A 12219-nucleotide genomic window follows, 5' to 3' on the forward strand; every position below is an offset into this window, starting at 1 on the left:
GGACTCGTACTTATTCCATGCTTTCATAAGTAATCAGTGATACTACTTGCCATCCTGCTGACTATGCCAATTTGTCGCGAATGGGTCAGGGGTGATTTATAACGCTTAAAGAATCACCAACAGAGGTATTAGCAAAAGTGGTTTTAATATGATGTTGTGAAAGTGTGACTTAAGAAAGTTCGATGGCAAGGTTCACTCTATTAATTACTGCATGGAAGAATCATACAAAGTGAAATTGAGTTACATTCAAGTTAGAATGATTCACAGAGAAACTGAAGATGCAGAGAGTAAGGAGGACCCTCCTGTTGAGTCATGAGGTTCAGAGTAGACCCCCTTGTTTTCTAAACTCCTGATGGAGCTTAGGTCCAATCTTAGTCTCAGACTTGGACAATGGTTTATGTCTAAGTGAAGAAATACAAAGAGTAAGGAAGACCCTCCCACTGAGTCACGAGGTTCAGAAAGGACCCCCTTGCTTTCTAAACTCCTTCCTCAGAGAGGAGTCTAGGTGCGGCTGGATCCAGTCCTAGTCTCAGACTTGGTCAATGGTTTATAACTAAAGGATTATATATGCAAAGCTTATATGTTTCATTAGCATCAATTCAGCATGCAAAGTTACCAAGAAAAAAGTTATACGCGATATTGGTTGCTTACCAAAGATCTGTCATCGGAAAAAGGTCTCTCTGCCTCGAGGAGCAGCCTTGAGAGGTGTCCCAGGGCAGGGGTAGATCACCGCCATGCAGCCTCACTGCCTAGCAGGGAGGGCTCCAAAAAAAAAATGCTCGCTTAGGCTGTCATATTTATAGAATAAAGTGGTTGACTTGTGAAGGGAATGAGACACGGACTCCGCATATGAGTTCCGGCGAAGACAAGCGAAGACACTTTATTTTTACAATCTATCCCTTTTATAATATGATCTAGCGTTCACGAGCAAGCAAAACCCATTTCATTGGTTATTGCCTTACGTTCACGCGTCTCTTCCGCGCTGCTTATTGGTTCTTCAAGTTGGTGCACGCAACTTTTCTTTTTCAGAAACGTATCTAATCACATCCTTATTTTGCTGCCTCTAAGTTTTCGCAAACCTGTTTGTAACAAGCCTCAAGGGCACAGCTGCATCTCGTCAAAGTCAAACACAGCCTCATTTATTCCCACAGACTTGTAGTCAAAATACAAGAGAGAGAGAAAAGGTATGCAGGAGATTCCTTGTACCCACAACTTCCTTTGTTTTTAAAATTCTGGGCCTGTGAGAGAAATAATGGTTATAGTGCTAGTAAGTAGATTAGGAGGAAAATGATGGAAGGTGAAAGGAGCCTAGAAATGAAATAATCTGATAGCACTTAAAAGATGAGAAGACAAGAGGGACTTGCAATGCAACTAGGAAGAAAAATCAACGCTATCCCAGCTGAAACCAGGACAAAAGGGAAAAAAACAAAATCCATTTGATGCTTTTCCAAAGACAGATGTTGCTCAAAGTACAAAAAATATCTCCTGTTTCTTTGTTAATCACTAGCACAAAACAATGATGGATGAGTAAATAAAACTAATAAACACATCTCCACACTCCAGGTTTAATGACCACTGTTTGTTTCAAGTGCAATTCTCAAAGGTTCAACAAGAAGGGATGAAGAGAGAGAGAATACCAATTTAGGAAGGGAAAATCTGTCTTTAAAGAGAAATTATAGAAAAGGTCAGTTGAAAATATGATCATTTATTAGTTTAAAAAAACCAAACAACAAAAAACCAAACACAACAAACCAAAAACAAGCAACAAGTTTTAAAGTAATGGGAGTAACTAAGTTTAGAAAAAAGGCCAGTTTCTGATTTGATGGGGTTATACAGATACTTGACACCTAAATTAAAAACAAAGAGAAGTTTTAGTGACTTAGCTGTCAATTTCCAGGATCCAAGTCTCCTTGCCCAGTTCCAAGTTGATGTGATTGATTTCCCTACAGAACTGCTAAATTTACTAGAAGATATTGGGGGAAAGGGTGGGAGAGACAGAGACAGAAACCCAATTACAAACTTTGCAAACTCAGACTAAGATATAATTGTCAAAGCTTTTTTACTTGTCTCCCATATGCCACCATCTTCAATTCAAAAGATGCGAGTCAGGTTTAGGCATAAGAGTAGACAGGCTGTGCAGCTGACTTAAGCAAGCTAGTAATTACAACTTAAAATTCATGAACAATTTATAAAACAACCAGAATAGAATAGATTCAATCAAAACTGTAGACATGAAAGATAAATAGTATTATGCTATACATAAAAATTGTTACTGAAAGAAGCTAAAATGTCTGTATGAATTAGGGAGCAGACTTCTGTGTCAACATTTGGCATACTTAAAGGAGTTCTTTTGTCAGTGCTTTTCAGTTTGTTGCCAAATGGCATACAAGAAGTTAATTTTATTCTAACCAATGTATTTTGCTACATAGATTACTTGATTCTGGCAGTTCAAGTGCACAATCCATTAAGTTATTTTTTTCAGTGCTATGAAAAAAGAGGCATGTTATGTGCCAGAAAAAAATCCTCAAGAAAACAAAAAAATGTCGCCATTCACATGACCAAAAGGAATAAGAATGCTTTTTTTCAGCTACAGTCCCTTGGAATAGTGTTTTTTCCACACTTCACTGACCAAATGTGTGCTCAGCATCTGTATTAAATAATTTTCCAAAATATGTACAGAAACATGTGAATTCAGAATGAGGTGCAGAAAGTAAGCAGCTTGAACTTTTCCTTCAAGTCATTATGCAATTGTTCATTGGGTTGCCTTAAAAATGGATGCTAAGTTAAATTGATGCTTAAGTTAAAGACTTACCATTCTTTAGAGTTGGCTAGTTTGCAGCCTTCCTTGTTCACCCAGATTCGTTTTCCATATGATGTCTAGTTTACAAATCACCATTACACCTTTTATTACTCCAGCTTTCTCTGCAAATTCCTGCTTTGGTTTTAGGCAGTATAAGTACTGACATGTATCCATAGGTTGCAAATAAGTCCTTGAGCCAAAAGTAGACTCGTTAAAAGAAAAAAACATTGTACCTTAATTTAAACAGTTATTTTCATGAGGATTTAAGAAGAACTCAACCTTTCTTCCAATCCCTCCCCAGTTTTACTGAGTGTGTATTTTATTTATGGCAAAACACATTGCATTTTTGTGTTTTCACAACAGAAAACAATTCTGGTATTTATGTAGAACTAAAAGACCATGTTTAGATGAGAAGAAAGCCGATTCAGCTGAGCCAGAGAGAACTGCAGTGGAAATCACCTTTGCTATGTTATAATTTATTATGCGTCTTAGCATTTGAACAACAGTGCTAGTAATTTTGAAACTGCATTTTAATCTCATTAGTCAAGGCTTGTATACAGCTCTGAAAAAAAGCAAAGCACAATAAATATAATTTAGAATAGTATGTTAAAATACTGATTTCATTATAAGTAAAAAAAAAATCAACTGATGTCATGCTCAGCAATAAAAGCTGGGGGAAGAAGGAGGAAGGGGGGGAAGTTTGGAGTTATGGCATTTGTCTTCCCAAGTAACCGTTATGCGTGATGGAGCCCTGCTTTCCTGGAGATGGCTGAACACCTGCCTGCCGATGGGAAGCAGTGAATGAATTCCTTGCGTGTGCGGCTTTTGCTGTACCTATTAAACTGTTCTTATCTCAACCCACAAGTTTTCTTACATGTACCCTTCTGATTCTCTCCCCCATCCCATTGTGGGGGAGTAAGCAAGCGGCTGGGTGCTGCTTAGATGTCTACTGGGGGTTAAACCACGACATTATTATTCGACAACTTGTGGAATAGATTTTAAAGCAAAGGGAAATATAGTCTGCTTTACAAAACTGAATACATTCCTCATCCTATTTTTCAAGAGTTCTTGCAACTGACTGCTCCAACAGTAGTTCAACTATCTTCTCAAACATAAGGAAAAGGGAGGAAGGTACTTCAGATGCTGAGAACCAATTATCTCAGCTTCACAGCATGGGAAAGGCTGGTGTGTAAGAATGATACTTAAGAAAAACAATCCCTCCCATAGACAACAAATAAAACTAAAACTCCAGCAGCTTATTCATATTTTTGTAAATATTTGTGGTGGGTTGACCTTGGCTGTCTCCCAGGCACCCACCAAGCTGCTTTATCACTCCCCCTCCTCAACTGGAGAGGGGAGAGAAAATACAATGAAAGGCTTGTGGGTCAAGATTAGGACAGGGAGATCACTCACCAGTTACCATCATGGGCAAAACAGACTTGACTTGGGAAAAATTTCATAGAATCATAGAATGGTTTGGGTTGGAAGGGACCTTTAAAGGTCATCTAGTCCAACCCCCCCCTGCAATGAGCAGGGACATCTTCAACTAGATCAGGTTGCTCAGAGCCCCATCCAGCCTGTCCTTGAATGTTTCCAAGGATGGGGCACCTACCACCTCTCTGGGCAACCCGTTCCAGTGTTTTGCCACCCTCATCGTAAAAAATGTCTTCCTTATATCTAGTCTGAATCTACCCTCCTTTAGTTTAAAACCATTACCCCTTGTCCCATCACTACAGGCCCTGCTAAAAAGTCTGTCCCCCTCTTTCTTATAAGCCCCCTTTAAGTACTGAAAGGCCACAATAAGGTCTGCCCGGAGCCTTCTCTTCTCCAGGCTGAACAACCCCAGCTGTCTCAGCCTGTCCTCACAGCAGAGGTGTTCCATCCCTCTGATCATTTTTGTGGCCCTCCTCTGGACCTGCTCCAACAGGTCCATGTCCTTCCTGTGCTGAGGACCCCAGAGCTGGACGCAGCACTCCAGGTGGGGTCTCACCAGAGCAGAGTAGAGGGGCAGAACCACCTCCCTCGACCTGCTGGCCACGCTTCTTTTGATGCGGCCCAGGATACGGTTGGCTTTCTGGGCTGCGAGAGCACATTGCCGGCTCATGTCCAGCTTTTTGTCTATCATCAGTACCCCCAAGTCCTTCTCCGCAGGGCTGCTCTCAATCCTTTCATCCCCCAGCCTGTATTGATACCGGAGATTGCCCCGACCCAGGTGCAGGACCTTGCACTTGGCCTTGTTGAACCTCATGAGGTTCACGCAGGCCCATTTCTCCAGCTTGTCCAGGTCCCTCCGCACCTCTCAGCTTGGTGTCATCTGCAAACTTGCTGAGGGTGCACTCGATCCCGCTGTCTATGTCATTGATGAAGATATTGAACAGCACTGGCCCCAGAACGGACCCCTGAGGGACACCACTTATCACCGATCTCCATCTGGACATTGAGCCGTTGACCACTACCCTCTGGATGTGACCATCCAGCCAATTCCTCATTCACCCAACAGTCCACCCATCAAATCCATATCTCTCCAATTTAGAGAGAAGGATGTCGTGGGGGACTGTGTCAAAGGCCTTACAGAAGTCCAGCTAGATGACATCCGTAGCTCTTCCCTTGTCCACTGATGCAGTCACTCCATCATAGAAGGCCACTAGGTTGGTCAGGCAAGACTTGCCCTTGGTGAAGCCGTGCTGGCTGTCTCGAATCACCTCCCTGTCCTCCACGTGCCATAGCACAGCTTCTAGGAGGATCTGTTCCATGATCTTCCCAGGCACAGAGGTGAGGCTGACAGGTCGGTAGTTCCCAGGGTCCTCCTTTCTACCCTTTTTAAAAATGGGTGCAATGTTTCCCTTTCTCCAGTCCCCGGGGACTTCACCCGACTGCCATGACTTTTCAAATATCATGGAGAGTGGCTTGGCAACTACATCAGCCAATTCCCTCAGGACTCTGGGATGCATCCCGTCAGGTCCCATAGACTTCTGTACATTCAGGTTCCTCAGGTGGTCACGAACCTGATCTTCTCTTACAGCAGGAGGGACTTCGCTCCCCCAGTCCCTGTCTTGCGGTCCATCCACTTGAGAGGTGTGGGAAGAGCGGTCGCCAGTGAAGACTGAGGCGAAAAAGTTGTTGAGTACCTCAGCCTTCTCCTTGTCTGTTGTTACCAGTTTGCCAGTCATGTTCATCGGGGGGTACACTTTCTTTGACCTTCCTTTTCTGGCTGACATACCTGTAGAAGCCCTTCTTCTTATTCTTTGCATCCCTTGCCAAGTTCAGCTCCAGCCGCACCTTGGCCTTCCTGACCCCATCCCTACACAACCGGGCAACATCCCTGTACTCTTCCCAGGATACCTGTCCCTGCTTCCACTGCCTGTGCATTTCCTTCTTGCCCTTTAGTTTGACCAGCAGGTCTCGACTCAGCCATGCCAGTCTCTTGCCTTCCTTTCCTGATTTCTTACACCTGGGGATCGAGAGCTCTTGTGCCCTATGGAAAGCATCCTTAAAGATCTGCCAGCTCTGTTCTGCTCCCTTGTCCCTGAGGGCACTTTCCCAGGGGGTCCTATTGACTAACTCCTTGAACAGCTGGAAGCTTGCTTTCCTAAAATTCAGGGTCCTGACTTTACTCTTTGCCTGACCCATATCCCTCAGGACTGCGATCTCCAACAGTGCATGCATGATCACTGCAGCCCAGGCTGCCTCCAATCTTGACACCTCTGATGATTGATTAGCTCACTTGCGTTGGTGACCAACAGGTCCAGTATTACGGCCCCTCTGGTAGGGCTGTCTATTACCTGGCCTAAGATGTTATCCTCGATACACTCCAGGAGTCTGCTGGATTGCCTGCAGCTCACCGTGCTACTTTTCCGGCAGATGTCGGGGTGGTTGAAGTCCCCCAGCAGGACGAGAGCCTGCGAGTGTGATGCCTCCTGTAGCTGGAGTAAGAAGGCTTCGTCAGTAGTCTCCCCTTGGTCGGGCAGCCTGTAGTAAACGCCAACCACAAGGTTCCCTTTGTTGCCTTGGTCTCTAATTCTTACCCATAAGCTTTCAACCTGCTCGTGGCTATTCTTCAGAGACAGCTCTTCACAATCAACCATAATTTGGTTTGTTTTGTGGAGTGGTCTTGGAATTCACAAACTATGTTCTTTTTGGATGGCATTAAACCAGACAATGCATGTCCACAGTATGCCAAGGGTGCTCCATCTGCTCATGGGCATTCAGTCCAGGACTAGACTAGAACCAGTCCAAAGTAAACCCCAGGGCACATATGGAATAGATGTCAGGTCCTCAGCACCAACTGATTTGCTGTAGACACTGTCTCCTGCATCACTTGTTAACGTAGATGTAGCCTCAGTGAATTAGGGAGGATTACCTATGACAGTGCATGCCATTCCATTTTGTAAAAATCTCCTTGACTTTGCCATGTTTGCCTTATAACATTTTTTTTGCTAAACATGCATGTAGGAGAGTGTTTTTATCCTTCTAGCTGCTTCTCCTAAAACAGTTGGCTTTGTGCCCGCCCATACTACAGAGACTGCCCTTGTCTGGGTGGTGGGCTTCCTTCTGATTAGCTCTCTGTGTAGCTTTAAAGAACGTTATTCTTGAGTAGCACAAGCAAGAAATTGTCTAGTTGATTCCATACTCTGAGCAATTCTCTCATTTTTGGATGAAGACTACATTCCTCCTTTTAGTGTTATTGTAAGGCCTTTATCTCTAGCCATCAGTTCTTGCAGTTATCTCATTGTTAATACCAATGGCTATGTGCTGTTTTAGGCCTTCTCATCTACTCTGATCCTGTCTTGATTTTGTCAATTGCTGCAAAGTTTATTCTATAAAATACTGGTTTTATTGGTTTTTTTTCTTAATATATATCTCTCTTAATAGAGGAGTCTAATGTTATGGCAAACTACCTGTTGTTTAGGGAATTAGGTATAATTTTTCCAGTGGATTCCTTCCTGTCACCTAATACAGCTGAAAATGTGTGCCCTTTTCCAATGGTGGATAATTAGTTCTCTTTCTTGAAAGTTTCTAAACTTAGATTGCTCTACTGGTCTGAATTCTCCATCAGTTTGACATCCCTTTGCTCACTCTAATGTCCAATTTAATATGCTTTCTAAAATGTCATCTGTCTTCAGTCTGTAATGAAGTGTATATGACTAAAACCTGTCCCCAACATGTCAATAACTGGCTTTCTGGGCCTCTTTGGGACTATCTTTTCAGCTATAAATGTAACTTTTACTACAGCATCCTTCTATCAGCAGAATTGGAACATGTGTCACAACTAAACCTGGTCAGGGAGGACAAGTTTTTCCCTTGGTTTTTTTTCCTTACAATCTATCATTTGTGGGGATTGAAAAATCTAAAGCTTTTTATCTGCAGGTTACTGTCGAATCAGCCCCAGTTGGTGGTAACTAGGATATTTATCATAGGTTTGTTAGTAGACCATATGAAATGTGTTCGGCTCTTGACAGAATTGGGTAGCTGACAAGTGTTCATATCATGTGCCTTTCTAACTGGTGGCAATTAATTATTTTGGCAGAGGCTTGGAGGACTGAAATGGCAAGGAGGATGAACAATCTCTCAATTTCTTAGGAACAATGCTTTTTCTAAGGATGTAGAATAGTGGTGGGCTTATGCAGGAAAACTATACTTATGTTGTCCATAGTATATCTGTTATCCGTCTAACAGAGAGGTCTTAGAATAAAGCTGATCTTCTCAGGAAGCGTATATGGGTATTCAAACTTTAAGGACATGAACAAAGTGTGTATTGTTTCCTATAAATAAACTGCACAGATCATCCTTGTCTAATGAACTGTTAAACCTATCAAGAAGGTGGTATTCGGTAGTGGATGGAGCACTGCTGTGATTTGGGTACAAATCAAAAGCATGAAGAGTCAATCATCTTCTTTCTTCAAATTGCTCTTATTTTAAGCTTGTTGCAGTAAATGAGAACTTAAGTAGTAGAAATTTCAACTTTGCTATCCAGCGTCTGAGAAATATGCATTCTTGTACCTTCTCAGGCTCCTGGTTATGGTGACGTAAGGCTTTCTCTGGAGACAATACCAGACACCGTAAATTTGGAAGAACCTTTTGACATTACATGTAAAATAACAAATTGCATGTAATGATGTCACTTGATTCTTGTGCTTTTTCCTGAGTGGGTAAGTTGTGGCTGTCTTGGTTCTATTTTTCAGTACTTTCTCCCGAAGCAACTCAGATCTGGTCTTTACTATGGGTTGTAGCAACATGAAACTACTGGTCTATTACTTGAAACACATCTTTTGAATTACAATGATTTAAAAAACAAACAAACAAACAAACAAACTTCCATAATGATCTGTTAATACTATTTGAACTAGGAAATTGCCAAAAATCTGTAGTGGAATTCCATGGAACTGGCTGCAGTATCATTGAAGATTGCACCCCATACTTAAATCACAAATCATCTTAGTTCTTAAACAAAATTAGTGCTTATATAGAATTTTTTTAAACTACAAGTAATTTTATGAGAATAAATGATGCCATTTGTATCCAGTCTGATTTTACTGCTAGTTCTGCACCACTCCTAGAATGCCTGCTAAACATTGTTGACGTAGTCTTTTGTACATAGTTATCCATGTTTTGACTTGATTTGTGTTTACACTATGATCCATGGTAGTCCTTTATTAAAGGGTGGCAAGAGTGACATTTAAATAAAGTAAGTCTAAATATTAGTTGAAGCCAGGGACTAAAGCATGTATCTTGTCTGCAGTTACTTCTCACGAAAATCTTGTCATCTATCCAAAATGTGAGCGGTATTATGCTATCTAGTATAGTTAAACCCATGACAGAATGCTCGTGTCAGACAAAACTACATGCACCTGAATTACTGCACATCACAGTAAATCTTGCTTGCCTTCTTATAATTACATAAATTAATTATAAATGCTTGATTAATAATAACCTGAACAATAAAGTAATCAAGCTGTTACATGTCTGCAGTCCTTGAATGCTTAAAAAAAGCCCACAGGTTTATTCTTGTTTTTCAATTTCCTCTAGCAGTGAAAGGACTATGGATCTGGTTTTAGAAATGTGCAATACTAATTCCATCCACTGGTGTGGAGTTTCAGGAAGGCAACTTGGAAAGCTGCACCCAGGTTCCTCCCTCCATCTTGCACTTACATTGCTGTCTTCAGTGCAGGGATTGCAAGTAAGTCTTTATAGCAGTTTTGTTATAAAATAGCTGTTTTATAAGCTTAGTAATTCCTTCTAATAACACTTATAAATCTTTTCCCTTTCTAGAGTGTCTCTGGCTTAAGACTTACAGACACGTTTTTGAAGAGAACATACGAGTATGATGATATTGTACAGGTCTGTGTAGTTTCTTCAGAAGTCAAACAAGAAAGCTGAAGAAAAAATTCTGTATTTCTGCTGGGCTTTTTTTTTTTTTTGACCAACTTCCAATGTTTTGTAGCTGAATCATATTAAAAAGTATACAAACATAACTATGCCTATTTAATTTCTCTGAACATTTTTGGAATGTTTTAAAATCTTTTAAAAAGATGCATATGCATTTTATCTACTGAAAATAAAGCCTTTGAAAAAAGTGTAGCTCTAGCAAATTATATTGCATTAACATCACCGGGGGGGGGGGGGGGGGGGAGAGATTAATATGAAATAGTAGCACTTTGTACTTATTTTTGTTATTTTAATTATTTTTAAAATATTTAAACAGTTTTAAAATTGTGGTTCTGACAAAACTGCTTCAGTTTGAAGGAACTGGCCTTTTACAGACCAAGTTCCTGGAATCCAAATCCCTATAAGTAATACTTCTGGGTACCTGGAGTGGCAGTATATTTGCATGGTTACATGCATAGCCATAAGAATTAGAGCCTGATAAAGGCATGAGATGAGAGAGTGAGTACAACTGGCACTGTCAAGATGCTAGTAGCTAGAAAGTAGAGCATCAGCCCAAGAACGTGCTGGTTGTGGCTCCAGTCATTGTGAAGGAGTAATACAGCAAATCTGTCCCAATTAGCTGCAGTCTTGTGCAGAGTTGTGCATCCCTGCAATACAGGGCGTGCTGTGAACGGGTATGTTACTTCTGAATTAGTAGAGAACTGAAAACTAAAATAGCAGCATTCAGGCGTTTGTTTTTTCTTTTTTTATTGTTAAACTGAAGTGGTGCAAATTATTCCTCTCATGCCAGAGGCATTTAAGTAGATTTTTTTTTTTTTAGGAAAATGAGAAAAACCCTGCATAGCTGCCCTAGATCAAGTTCTCCAAAGCATATGCAGGAGGGAATTCAGGACTTGGTTAAGCACTGAAATGTACTTTTCCCTAGCTTTTGTTTTGACAAAAGGTGGAAATGTTTTTGGCTGAAATATCTAAGGTCATCCTAAAGATCCATCTTGGATTTGGTCATCCAAATATCTAAGTCACCTAAAGGTAGCCATTTAATACAGAAAATGGTGACTGGCTTTCCTAGTTAACTAGTGTTAAAGATTCTACTCAGTGGCTTGTCATATTTCTCAGCTACTGTATTGGCACTTCGCAACCTTAGTTAGTTTTGACAGTATTTATTTAAGACTTTCCTATGTATAAAATTTAAAATGATGGATAAATTTATGACCAGCTTATTAAATTAAGGGAATGAGTCCATACAGGGGAAAAAAATAATAAAACTACATCCCACACATCTAATAAAATGCATAACACCCAACATCAATAGGTATTTATGTGGTGGGTTGACCTTGGCTTGGATGCCAGGTGCCCAACAAGCCACTCTATCACTCCCCCTTCTCAGCTGGACAGGGGGGAGAAAAATATGATGAAAGGCTCATGGGTCGAGATAAGGACAGGGAGATCACTCACCAATTACCGTCACGGGCAAAGCAGACTCGACTCGGAGAAATTAATTTAATTTATTGCCAATCAAATCAGAGTAGGGTAATGAGAAATAAAACCAAATCTAAAAACACCTTCCCCCCACCCCTCCCTTCTTCCCCGGCTCAACTTCACTCCTGACTTCTCTACCTCCTCCCCCGGAGCGGCGCAGGGGGACGGGGAATGGGGGTTGCAGTCAGTTCATCACACATTGTCTCTGCCGCTCCTTCCTCCTCCTCACACTCTTCCCCTGCTCCAGCGTGGGGTCCCTCCCACGGGCTGCAGTTCTCCACGAACTGCTCCAGCATAAATCCTTCCCACAGGCTGCAGTCCTTCAGGAACAGACTGCTCCAGCATGGGTCCCCCACGGGGGGTCACAAGTCCTGCCAGCAAACCTGCTCCAGCATGGGCTTCTCTCTCCATGGGGTCACAGGTCCTGCCAGGAGCCTGCTCCAGCATGGGCTCTCCACGGGGTCACAGCCTCCTTTGGGCATCCACCTGCTCTGGCACAGGTTCCTTCATGGACTGCAGGTGGATATCTGCTCCACCATTAACCTCCATGGGCT

General features: G+C 41.8%; 1 pseudogene across 1 annotated transcript in view; it reads right to left on the minus strand.

The window, feature by feature from the left end:
- LOC309601735 (trafficking protein particle complex subunit 13-like) overlaps positions 1 to 12219 on the minus strand; it is a 46956-nt pseudogene that overhangs the window by 12494 nt on the left and 22243 nt on the right. The window contains exon 3 of the transcript in view: positions 2813 to 3007. The product of the transcript in view is annotated as a trafficking protein particle complex subunit 13-like (transcript). The remainder of the gene's footprint in view (positions 1 to 2812; positions 3008 to 12219) is intronic.

Source organism: Platalea leucorodia (genome assembly GCF_965183815.1).
Source record: "Platalea leucorodia genome assembly, chromosome: W".
NCBI lineage: Eukaryota > Metazoa > Chordata > Aves > Pelecaniformes > Threskiornithidae > Platalea > Platalea leucorodia.